The sequence below is a fragment of the Colobus angolensis genome, unplaced genomic scaffold (genome assembly GCF_000951035.1).
Source record: "Colobus angolensis palliatus isolate OR3802 unplaced genomic scaffold, Cang.pa_1.0 Scaffold180, whole genome shotgun sequence".
NCBI lineage: Eukaryota > Metazoa > Chordata > Mammalia > Primates > Cercopithecidae > Colobus > Colobus angolensis.
The window spans coordinates 1,378,066-1,391,067 of record NW_012114933.1 but is presented as its reverse complement, the minus strand read 5'-3'; the positions used below and the strand labels follow the sequence as shown (position 1 = coordinate 1,391,067).

Sequence of the window (13,002 nt, the reverse complement as noted above, 5' to 3'; positions counted from 1 at the left end):
TACCTCAAGGTATGTGTTATGGAGGGGTGCATATATAAATTCTGATTAAATACCTTTTGGCAATATGCTTTTTCTCCACATTATACTTACTACTAAACACACAACTAATTTGGCAATTTTCGAAATAGTGTAAGGAGAGAATGCAGGCACAAAAACTACAATTCAAGTGATTTTTAAAATTTGCAGAGGCACATTTTGTGATCTGATAGACCACTCTAAGTAATATATAACTGAAATTAACATTCCAATAATTTTTGATAGATTAAAATCAACTGTATATATTAGTTAATGTATTTTAAAATTGTACTTCAAGGTCTTTAGCTATCACAGTGTATTTTTATATCTAATTGTGTAGTTCATCATAGAATAATTTGACTTATAGCTGGTGTGTAATCATTGTACTTAGTTGCTAAAGTGAATTCTAACCATAGTTTTTATGATAGTTTTCTTTAAATCAAATATATTTGGATAGTATATATTATATATGTATATGATATCAAATGACGATCAAATGTATATATACATATATATACATTTGTCATTTGATTGCAATTGAAGTCATCTATTACAAATAATAAGATGTCTTTTGGTCAGATGGATTGTTCTTTAGTCTAAAATCGTGCATAAATTTCCTTTGTATATTTGCATCCACTTCAATTTTTCAGTTAGAAAACTTCATTTGATGATCATGTCCAAAATTATCTGCTGCTATTTATATTATATGATCGTTTATCATTTGATTATAGAATTCAAGAAACAAGAATACACATCATATTTATAAAAGCCAAAACCATTAAATGATCAGTTTATAAATTTCAAATGGGGTTTCAAAAATTACTTAGTGGTGCCTTAAAATGTTATTTTCCTGTCTGACCTTGCTTCTAGATGTCTTTTTTTTTTTCCTGCTTTTAAAAACTCTTACATATTCCTGTAAGGCTGGAAAATTACTTCAATATTCAACAATATTGTTGTAATTGTTGCAATTCACAGGAGATATGAAATCATGATTGTTACTCCTAGTCGTTGGAAAAGGAGTTGGATATTAGTTTTTATTTGCTGGCCAAAATCCAAATTATGAAATTACTTTTGCCTTCCTTAAATCATCTCTATAATTTTTGCTGAATAAATTATATTTCACTTCCCCTGGTCTCTAAACTGATCTTACACTTAGTGTTCATGATAAGCTAGGGCTTAAGATGGAAGGCAGAAGTCAGGGAGGTGGAGTAGAAAGTGTTCCTAAAAATAAGAGTCACGGTAGAAAATTCCTTCTGGATGTTGATGTACCCCTTTCTTTTTTGTACTTTTGTTCCTAAGATGTCTGTCTACTCTTCAATTATATATCATAAACCTAGATTCAGTGGAGGGTTCAAATGTTCTGGGAATTTGTTACAACCCAGGAAAAGCCAGGGAAATAATTTCATTTCATTTTTTTTCTACCTCTAGCTCTACCTATAGTTGTTCATGTATCATCAAATGTGTTACTATTATGCTATGAATCATTTAGAGCCGGGCATGGTAGCTCACACCTGTAATCCCAGCACTTTGGGAGGCCAAGGCAGGTGGATCACTTGAAGTCAGGAGTTCGAGACCAGCCTGGCCAACATGGTGAAACCCCGTCTCTACAAAAAAATACAAAAATTAGCCAGGAGTGGTGGCAGGCGCCTGCAATCCCAGCTACTGGGGAGGCTGAGGCAAGAGAATCGTTTGAACCTGGAAGGCAGAGGTTGCAGTGAGCCAAGATCACACCATTGCATTCCAGCCTGGGTGACAGAGGGAGCAGAGGGAGACTCTGTCTCAGAAAAAAAAAAAATCACTTAAAGATAGCTTTATCATTATAATTAATTTTTAAAATGAGAAAACTGACACACGAGAAGATGAACTGCATTTATTAATAGCTAGAGACTATCAGTGACATCACTGACTGCTAAATTAAAATTTAGGGTTTAAGAGACATGCTAACTATTTAACTGTCTTGTAGTTTGGAAAATGAACTTTCCATTAAAAAAAAATCTTATTTTCTCTTCAAAGTCATTTAAATTATTTCTTTGAAAGAGTAACTTTGTTGTCTTCCTAGTTCAGATTCTCACTAAACTTTCATCTCCTTGAATAGGCCATAATTTCACTGACTAATGGGGTCTCTGTACCATATACAGTGCCTCAAATATTGATACAGAAGTAAATCTGTCCTGTGCCTAGACACAACTGCACACATTAACTATGCAGAAAATGTGCTGAAAGGATGTTCAAATTTACAGGTAACCTCTTAAGACATTTGCACTTGGTTAGGGAAGACCTAGGGATTTTATTAAGATTTAATTCATAAATAACCAATGACAAATTTTTCCTGTCACGTGCTACAAGTGTACTACAGAGCTGCTAATTTCCTTATGCAAATTCTCCTCCACCAGGGCCCTCTCCCAGCTCCTGAGCTGGTAGAGACTTTTCTCTGTGGTGGCATTGAAGTTTCCCATGCCTAGCTACAGGCAACTTTTACCCTTTCTTCACCATCCTCTCTCACACTTGGCCTTCCTCAAATTCAAGGAGCTCAACAAGAAGAAAGCAAAATTTCAAGGATAGGACTGCAGGCCCAGAATAAGCCAGCAGCTCTACTGGTTTGACCTTTGTGTCTTGATTAATGTTAGTGCAGATACAATTGATGAAGTGTTTGAATAGTCTTTGGGAGATAGACTGGTATAGGAATTCAGCCTCTTTGTCCCCTCCTGTCATAAAAAAAAAAAAAAAAAAAAAAAAAAGTCTGAGTTTCTACCAATTTATATTTCTTTTTTGTGACCAACACCATCTGTAAACCAAAAATATGCATTCCAAGGAAAATAACAAAATTGCAAGTTAAAAAAATGCAGTACTAATGTGAAGGCACACTATTAACAGCGTAAATTAAAATTCAAACAGCCCACAACAAATCCAAAAAAGCAAGTAATAACTATGCCACTATAAAGGCTATTGTCAAAAACAATCATTCTGATATCAGAGCATGAAAGAGAAAAGGCAAGAACTCAATACCTGACAGTGTGTGGTGTTAGACGGAAAGGGAAACAATTTTACATTCTTCATTAGCATGATCTTTAATTAATTGGGAAATTTCTTAATTCGAAAAATATTCTCTTGGCCAACAAAAAGGCCAGATAAATAGAGTATCACCAAACTCAGCCAATATTTAGTAACATAGCCACTGCGTATAGTAAGGAGTTTCTTTTACAAGATGCCTACTTGTAGATATAATATTTAACTTAGTGTAAGATTTTTCTTGCTGTAGTAGACTTTCTCGTTACATATTTCTAATTTGGGCTTATTTTATACTCTTTACCTATTTTCAAAAACAAGCCTTTATTTTCCAAGAAAATCAGCTTCCAAAATAATGCATATTTAATAATAAATGTAAATTCTGGTGAGCTTAAAATATAAACTGTGCATTTCTTGTCTTTTCTACACACAGCATATGTCTTCTTACACAAATTTTGTTCATTTTTACCATACTAGAATGATCAAAGCAAATATATGCTATCTGCTTTTAAATGCACTAAAAGTTAAATTGTTTCTGCATTATTACAACATTGTATTTCCACATGGGAATGCTTGGGAGAGTGATATGACACAGAGAGTTAGTGGGACCCTGTAAAACACAGCAAACACACTGTGGAAGGCAGGCAGTTCTGACACTACAGAAAGAGAAGACAGTGTGAAGGGATTCCATGCACAAATGGAATACCCAACACTGCAAACATGCTACTGCTTCATAGCCTAGAAATCTGGGCATTATCAACCCTAAATTCTATTTTCAGCCATAGAACAACTAAGAGATAAAGAAGTACTGGTTAGTTGGGTAAATGTGAAATGAGGACATTGGGAAGGCTGGATGTATTTTGGTATATGTTCATCAATCCCTAGACAGCCTGATTCAAGGGAGGGTAGATTATGGTAGATATATGATATATTTTTCAAGGGGATTTATTTGCGTTTTCACTTCTTACATAAAAACCAGTTTTGAGATGGCTCACTTTTATTCTTATTTTCCTCTGTTTTGCTTCCCATACTATTTTGCAAAATCTTTCACCTTACTGATCTTATGTTGCTGATATATGGAAATAAATTTTCTTTCTGATAATCTTGCCACGTGGGTTTTGCTCTGAAGCCAGATTTTAGGTTCCTACCCACACTCCAGATGAATTCAGGACAGCCTGAGATGGGTTAAAGTAGCCTGTTTAATGCTTTGGTTTTCACACTTCAGTAAGCAGCCCAGCCTCTTTGCTTCCTCTCACAAAACCATCTTTGCAGAAACTGAAGTAGAGAACTATCTGGTGAAGCTTCCCATGATTCAAAAGTTGTTCCATTGACTACTTTTTGAATCTCCTAATTTTCCGTAATTAGGCTCTTTTTGAAGGAAATAAATTCCCCTTTTATTAAACCTTAACTCCCAATATTATATCAAAATGTTTACTTCTAAGCTCCCCATGAAATATGTGTAAATGTTCAAGGTCATATAAACATTATCAAAATTATTTTTTGCAAAACATCTAGTTGACTGGACAAAAATTTAAAATGCTGTTCTTTCTCTGTCTCCCACACTAACATTCTTCACAGTGTTTAATACTCTATCAGTTGGAAGTTGAAGCATTCTGGAATTCAGTGTAAGTGCTTGAAGAGTCTGCAGAAAAAATAATAGAAATACATTTCAATTGTTATGATTTCCTAGAATACATCTTTCCTCCCCTGAGGGCTTAATGACTGCTGAAACTTTTTTCCCTGACTTTAAAACATCCATTGACAGCATTCCTAATGTTCCCTAATCAGCTTTAATTTCTTAGAGATTTTAGTTGATAAGAGTTACTGTATTTGGCAAAGATAAAAAAGAGTCAATTAAGAGGTATTTTTTCTTCCTTTCTTATTGGATCTTAAAAATATAAGGCATCGAGAGTGATAATGTACTAAATTCCAATAGCTTTTGATATTCACCCATCAAATTGTTCATCAGAGAGAAATACTAAAAAGAAAAGAATAAAAAGTCTAGGCTAGCGGAGGCCCTGAACACCCTTTGCCATGGCATTTGCTCTAGGAATCCTAGGATGTTCCTGTCTTTCTGTGTAAGTGGCTGAAACAGATGAAACTGTGTCTATTTCACCTGAGAAAATAACCTTCAAATGAGACTGTTTGCCCCAGAAAGAGTGAAGAACTGGGGATCTGAAACACAATGTCCTACCCATAGGCAGCCATTCCTTGCACTACTCAGCTGCTCTGGCCATTTCTGAACAATGTGTCATGGAAACACATGTAACTGATCTTAATGGCCAATGAGAAATGTGCCATTCTCCTGCTTGAAGAAGTTAAGGGGACCCAATAAATTCATTTATGATGTGTTTCTGTCCAGATGAAAACCAAGATGTCATAACACAGCGGATCAATATTATTTGGAAAAATTTTCTCAAATAACTAAAGTTGGCTAAGCTATATCTGATTTCAGATGATCTTAGGCAGATTTCCAAGAGAAAAAAAAAAATTCAAGTAGTATCTGCTTCAGAGCCAAAGAGCTACTGCTGCTGGACTGTATCAAAGATGCCATGTTTGAATTCTGTATCTGCCATTAATTTACTCAGCAAATACTTACTGAAAGCCTACTACCTTCCAGGCTTTGTAGTTAGCACAGGCTAAATGACAGTGAATAAAACAGTGATTGTCCTGTCCTGTGGGCTTCAGAGTCTACTAAAAGGGCCAGATAAACTGATAGGCAATTAAAATACAGGCTGATTAAAAACTGTAGACTATGGAAACTCCTGAAAAAAATACAGTAACAGTTTCTGCTGCTGTAACAAATTGCCACATAGAACAACACAAAGTTTTGCATCTCAATCTGAGACAAATAAAACAAAAAACAAAAAACACAAATGTATTAGATTAGAGTTCTGAAGGTCAAAAGTCGTAAGTCCCACTGGGCTAAAATCAAGTTTCAGTAGGACTGTGTTCCTGCTGGAGTCTCTAGGGGAGAATCTGTCCATTTCCTTGTCTTTTCCAGCTTCTTTCTAGAGGCCACTTGCATTCCTTAACTTGTGGTCCCTTCCTGTCTTCAAAGCCATCAACGGCCAGTGGAATTTTCTCTGACACTGACCCTCCTGTCTCCCTGTTTCACCCATAAGGACCCTTGTGATTACACTGAGCCCACCTAGATAGTCCAGAATTGTCCTCCATCTCAGGGTCACCTGATTCACAACATCAATTCCATATACAACCTTAATTCTTCCTGGCCATGTAACCTAACATATTCACAGGTTCCAGGAATTAGGATGTAGACATCTTTGAGGGCTATTATTCCACCTAGACCGGGGGTCAGAAAGACAAAAAGTGAGGACAAACTTCTCAGAGGAATTGAAATGTAAAATAAAGCTTGAAGGATAAGCAGAGTTTAGGTAGATAAAGGGAGAATGTAGCAGTGTAAGAGTGGGTTGCTCCTTTCTGGCTATAGAAACAACTATGGGTGAGGCCCTAGGAGTAAAAGAGACCATGGCCCATAGGAAGACATAAGAAAAATAATCAAGAATGGCTGGAGCAGAGATTATGAGGATAAGAAGATGGTGACAAAAGAAAAACCCAAATGATTAAGCACTCATGCAAGACCTTAGAAAAAAATAGTAACAGTTTAGGAGTATGTTATCAGAATCTCAACAGGTAGAGAATAGCATGAAGGTGTAGAGAGGAGATGAAGAGTGCTTGACAGTTTTGAGCAACATGGATAGGTCAACAGAAGGGAGGCATTGCTACCCTAAATTTGGAGGGGCAGTGGAGGGAGGGAGGCAGTAAATAAAATAGAAAAGGGAAACTTCGTCATAGAAGCCTTAAGTAGAGGTACACAGACAATGCTTGGCAACCCTGCCTGGAGTTGCCACAGCAACCTGATACCCTGCTTTCAAAATGAATGAATTACGATTCTGATGAATGTTCAAAGGAGAATGCAGAATGCCAATAGAGACACACAGAAGCCCCAAACTTAAACTTTTAAGCTGAGATCTGGAACATAACTAAGACATCACTACATGAGCAGGGAGGATCTTTGAGGCAGAGAAATAACAGTCACAGAGAACCAGTGGTAGCAAGGAGCATGCTCTGTCCCAGAAGTCAAAAGTCTCTGCACCTTGAGAGGAAGGAGAGAAAAGAGAGTCCTGCAAGTTAAGCCTAGTGCAAGGCAGGTGGTGGGGCGGGGGCCAGGTGTTCATAGAGCTCTGTCAGATCTGTTAGGGATTTGAAACTTTGTCCTGAGACCAGTGAGATGTTACTCATAGCTTAACCAAAAGAACATCAAGATCAAATTATCCCTTTAGAAAGATCATTTGGCAGCAGTGCGGAGAACGTACTGAAGAGGGTAAAAAATAATGTGCCTACAAGACAGCACAGAAGCTTCCTTGGAGAGAAATGCCCCTATACATCACAAAAAGAGCAATGGCAACTGGAAGGAAAAACTACAGTTGGTTTGTCTTCCAGAGAAGGGAAATAATTCACCCCTAAAAAGATGACTCTTTTTTTTTTTTAGACAAAAATACCTTAATGGTGTATGCTGTTTCCTTTGGTTGGGAAAAGTCAGGTCCCTGGGCAGGGCTGCATGGGTAGTACGAGATAAAAAAAAAAAACAGTGCTGAACTGTTACTCTGTTTTATTATTAAAAGGAGAAGAATTTGACTTTGCTACAGGCAACCTAAGAGAGGGACCCAGTATTGAGAAGAAAGGGGAGTTGCAAGGAAGAGCTAGGAAAAAAATGCAGGAGGGCTTCCGGCATGCATGTAGCTGGAGGTTGGAGCCGACAAGTACACCCAGAGAGGAAAAACTCCTTACAGAGCGGGGGGGTTGACAAATTACTTGGAACATATCTGTACCTGACGTTAACGCTGAAGTGTTTTCTGATCCCTAACTACTTTCTGCAACTCACAAATCCATAATAAAAAGTTGCCACTCATATGAACCCCAGTTTGTGGTTCTTTGCTTGAGTGAAATGAGAGGGGTAGCACTGTGCACTGGGCCAGTCCAGGCAGGGAGCACCCACAGAACAAATGGTGGTAGCTTGGAGTGAGCATCAGTACATAGGTGCACTTGCGCAGAAGCTTGTGCATGCCAGAAAATCCACAGATAATGAGGAGGATTCAGGGCTTCCCACAGTAGAGTTCAAGGCATTTAATTTAGTTATTAAAGTTATGCATGACCATAGGAAATTTGCAGATATGAAAGGAGGAAGCATCTTTATTGTATTGTTTATATTTGAGGTTAAAGCCTATGTTGCACTGCTTGATGGTTATTACTATTTAATCTTCACTCTGATCCAAGCAAAGTCTTGACAATCATTTTCATAAGTTTCTATCAGGGCTTTTTTTGCAGACACAACAGATAGCTTACTGAATAAAGAAATATTCTAAAGTTCCAGATGTTGTATAAGATACAAAAATGAAATCTAAATATTCTCTTCATCAGAAATATTCAGCTGTCAAAAATGCATTAATGTGCTACAAAAAGGCATGCTGTGATATCATTCCTGTTGCATTTCTTGTGATTCCTGGCTAAAATGATGAAAAAAAATCTGAAAAAATGTCTGAACTTTGTTTACTAAGTTTGTCACAAAAATGGCAATTGGAATGAATACAACTGAGAAATAAGCCTCATAACATGTGGTTTTTATTAAAATACCAAAACACGGAAAACTTTTAACAAAACTCTTCTAATACTGAGGACTTGTACGAGCTTTTTTTTTTTTTTAACTTCTAGCTCACTTGAATTTACAGAAAAATTTCATCTGCTTTTGCAGACTCACCGATCATGATGATCATTACAAGATCAGCTGTTATCCAAGACATTTTGTGAGCATCTGCAAGAAATACACAAATATAAAAGCAAAATGAAATTCAGAATGCTTTGTATGAAGCATTTTAATAAACCTATGTTGTCAAAATTATCCAGATAAATCACAGCAAAAGCTTTCAATTTGTGTTTATCTAGGTAATTGCAAGAAAAGTAGAATTTCTCTTTCTTCCCTCCACTGGGGTAGGTATGACTTGCTATGAAGTTCATACTCATAAAAAATGTCAGCTCTTACATTCATTATGTTTTCTGTTCACTTGTGACTATTTGAGAACGTTTACACTCAGTATTAAGCTCAAAGTCAAAGAAATGTAAATCAGTATGCCTAAATCGGTAATGATGAATGTTTCCATAAGAAAGCAGGCTTCCACGACATCAGTTCTACAAAAGCACAAATAAATTATTTTACAAGGTAATACCGTGTCAGCCATTGTCATTCACGTCAGTCCTATCTGAAGCAGGCTCAGGATGGGTCATCAGCTGCTGACTGTTAAGCTGACTGAGCATGTCCCATTATATTCCATGTGCCCACACATTCATGGAGTAAGGAAAGACAGGAAACACTGAGTAGCAGGTGCCTTTGTTCTATACATTTACATTCCTATTTTGCTCTTTTAGCAAGAACATATTCTGCTATAATATTTATGACATCAAAACCTCTATTTCTATTATTTTCTAATTATTAACAGGCCAAAGGAAGTGTTAGCATTAAAGAGATTGTTTTCCAGGAAACTCATTTCCTGTCACATTGTTGAGACTTGATTTTTCTTAATTCTCATGTTTTATCCATCTAGTTAAAAGAAGGTTAAAATGATCTACTTTTCATTCTTTTGCAAACTCCTTTTGGAATTCTTGCAAAAAAAACTATTTTACACAGTCACCGCTTTAAGAAGGGAAAATTTGATCAAAATTTAACCAATTTACTTTAGCTATTATAAACAGCTAAAAGGTGTTTAGCACAGCTGAGGTGGTTAAACATCAGGCTAGGCACCAGCAACTCATTATCTCATTAATTCCTAAAAGAACTCAAAGCAGCTATGTAGCATTGTCTACAGTGCTATGGTTCTTAAACTTTAACGTACATCAGAATCAACTAGAAAGAGCTTGTTAAAACCCTTGTTGCACCCCACTCTACAGTTTCTGGTTTTTCAGTAAGTCTAGGGTAAGGCCTAATAATTTGCATCTTGAAGGCTTTCACAGGCAATGCTGGTGTTATTGGCACCACTATGAAAGCCACTATCTTAAATCAGGTTTCAGAAAACCATGGCCCAAAGGCCAAATCCATTCCACTGAGTTTTTCTTGTTGGCAAGCTAAGATTGGGTTTTACTTTTAAATAATGGCAAGCATTTCATACAATAAGTTGTGACACATAAATATTATGTGAAAGTCAAAATTTAGTATCCATAAATAAGATTTTATTGAAATACAGCATGCTTATTCATTTATTGCCTATTGCTGCTTTCACACACAAAGGCAGAGTTGAGAGTTACTAAAGAGACAGCACGGCCCAAAAAGCCTAACATATTTACTATATTTACTATACAGCATTTCACAGAAAAAAAAAGAAAGTCAACTCCTGTCACAGATGGAAGATCTAAGATACTATAATTATAAGTGGTAGTGTTGAGGTTCATATTCACATGAAATTTTAAAACCCATATTCTTTACCCTTTCCCTAAGATGACACAATTCACTATTTCTTTTTTAAAGCAGCTTTGTTGAAGTATAGTTTGCCAACGATAAACTGCATAGATTTAAAATATACAACCTGGTTAGTTTTCCTTTTGCCATCTTAACCATTTTTTAGAATTTTATTTTATAAAATTTACTATTTCTCAAATAGTTTGCTTGAGTTGGTGAATTTAACAATCTCTTTCATTCTTTCATTAGTTTAGCAATTGTTTTCTTTCAAAAAAAGTCTTTTTTCATTCTTACCAAACTCCATCTTCCTTCTCCACTGTGCTACCACTCTTGTTCTGTTAACATTATGTCTCTTTTTTATCCAAATGAGTATCTGCATTGAAAGAAGCTATTTGATTCACCTGAGATTAATTTGGATTTGGCGAATCTGTTGCCCAGAAAATTAGTTCATAGATTCAACTGCATACTTAGGACAAACAGAAGAGGATACATTTCATAAAAGATCTCTCAGGTTATTTCTGTATTTCAGAGTAATAACTTCTGATGGGAAAAGCAGAAAGCCTTCTAAAGTTCAGCTTGGATTATGTAGGAATAAAAAATGAAGTAATAACGATGACCTCATAGGTTCAGGCAAGAGAGGCTGACTGATGCGGTTAAGTTCTCTGCAGGCAGACCGGGGCAATGTATTTCACAGGGATATCATCATTCATTAGAACAAGGGTAGTGTAAGCAATCAAAGCTCCTCAACTCTCACCCAGCCTGTCAGCACCAAGCTATTCAAACTGGCATCATTCAGCTCGAGAGAGAAAGTTCCTCTGCCTTTTTCTACTGTACTATTACAGGTTTCTTTGTTTTGAGCGGGGGTGGGGAGGGAAGAAATTCAAAGCATTGTTTAATGTACATAAACAATGATTTGGGAAAAAATGTATACCTGTAGAAAATATTTCAAAATTTTAGTTAAAAAATCTGTATGCCTAAAGTATACTACTGTTTGGCATGATCAAATTTCTTCACTTTCTGTCAAAATGTGACCAGCTCTGCTATAAATTCCATTATTGTAAATAAAACATTTTATCTACAGATAATTAAAATGAGATGAAATTAGGCAAGACAATCTATAAGTAAACAGACATTTGAACTTGTTTATATTTCTATTAACTAGTAAAGACTTAATAATAGAAATGGAGAATTTCTCTTTGCCAACTAAGTCATTCAAGGTCTTAATGAATTTCAAATAAAAACCTCACAGTTTAAGTCTAATTATATCACTTTCAGTTTCAAGCATAGTAATTATTAGCTCTTTTCTTAATTAATATTTTCAAGATTGCTACACTAATTATCCACAGATTTTTAAGGTGTTATTTAAGAATATAAGTCCAGAAGAAACGACGTATCCCCACTGGTATTTAGGCTAGTTGCCAACTTGTCTCCCTTCTGATAGTGTTGGCTTTGAACCAGGAATGGAGAAAAGAACAACTGACATTTGGAAAACAAAACTTCCAACTCCACCAATATTTTCAGTGATATTTACAAAAATACAGAAATAGTAACTAATTTTTAAAATATAGCATATCTAGTTAGCGTACCGTAATTCATAAATTCTACTTGTTAAAATAAAATTTACCAAAAATCATGGTTTTTTACCAACTAAGGATTATTACTAGCACTTTTAAAAATAGCACATGATCGTTCCTCTTAATATCCAGTAATCATTATTGTTAAAACATAAACATAAATGGCGAAATGTTGATGGTTGTTTAAGCCAGGGAATGCATACATGGAGGTTTATTGTACTTCCTACTTTGGGTTATGTTTGGAAAGTTTCATAATAAAAAGGTTTTTCTAAAGAAAAATACATAAACATAAGAGCTCATGTTTCTATACTGATGGAGCTATTAAAGAGATTCCAATAATTTTAAGTTCAATAAATCTTTAGAAGACCTAACTAGTGACATAGCTCAAGCATTTACTTCTGAAGTTCTTATTCTGAAAATGTTAATAAAAGAATTATTGAGGCTGAAGCCCAGAATACAGTTAGGCAAGTTAAAATAGAGTTTAGACAAACATGTCATAATTTTTGAAAAACTGAAAGCTCTGATTCAATGCTAGTCTGTTTTGGATAAGTCATAATACTAAAGAAGATTGAAACCTAATGAGAGAGAGAAAAAGAAATTACCTGGCCAAATTTTACTGCTGCACTAACAGCTTCCTTTTAAAAGTCTTCTAACCCTTGCCGCTGTTTTCCATTGTGACTGTTCTCTCTTAAAGAGGTGCGCTGTAAAAGTAAATATGAAGGCTCCATCTGAGCTATACAGTGAGACTATGCCTACCCCGTTAAAATAAGCCCTGGGAATTTTCAGAAGGGTTAGAGCTTTAATGTATTTTACCTGTGCTAAATTTGCTGCAAGTTCCCAGTTATCAAAATTATAAATAGGCCACCAAACCTATGTCAGCAAATGTTTTAAACTTCCTTACCACACCAAACTTAACCAGCCAACTGTCAAAATTGATTA

At 35.7% G+C, this 13,002-nt stretch overlaps 1 long non-coding RNA gene across 1 annotated transcript; it reads right to left on the bottom strand.

The window, feature by feature from the left end:
• Positions 1 to 1,882: 1,882 nt before the first annotated feature.
• On the bottom strand, positions 1,883 to 12,782 carry LOC105509850. Its single transcript, XR_001001488.1, has 3 exons — positions 12,666 to 12,782; positions 8,801 to 8,854; positions 1,883 to 2,720 (listed from the first exon to the last, which is right to left on the bottom strand). It is a non-coding gene; the product is annotated as an uncharacterized LOC105509850 (long non-coding RNA).
• Positions 12,783 to 13,002: the final 220 nt, after the last annotated feature.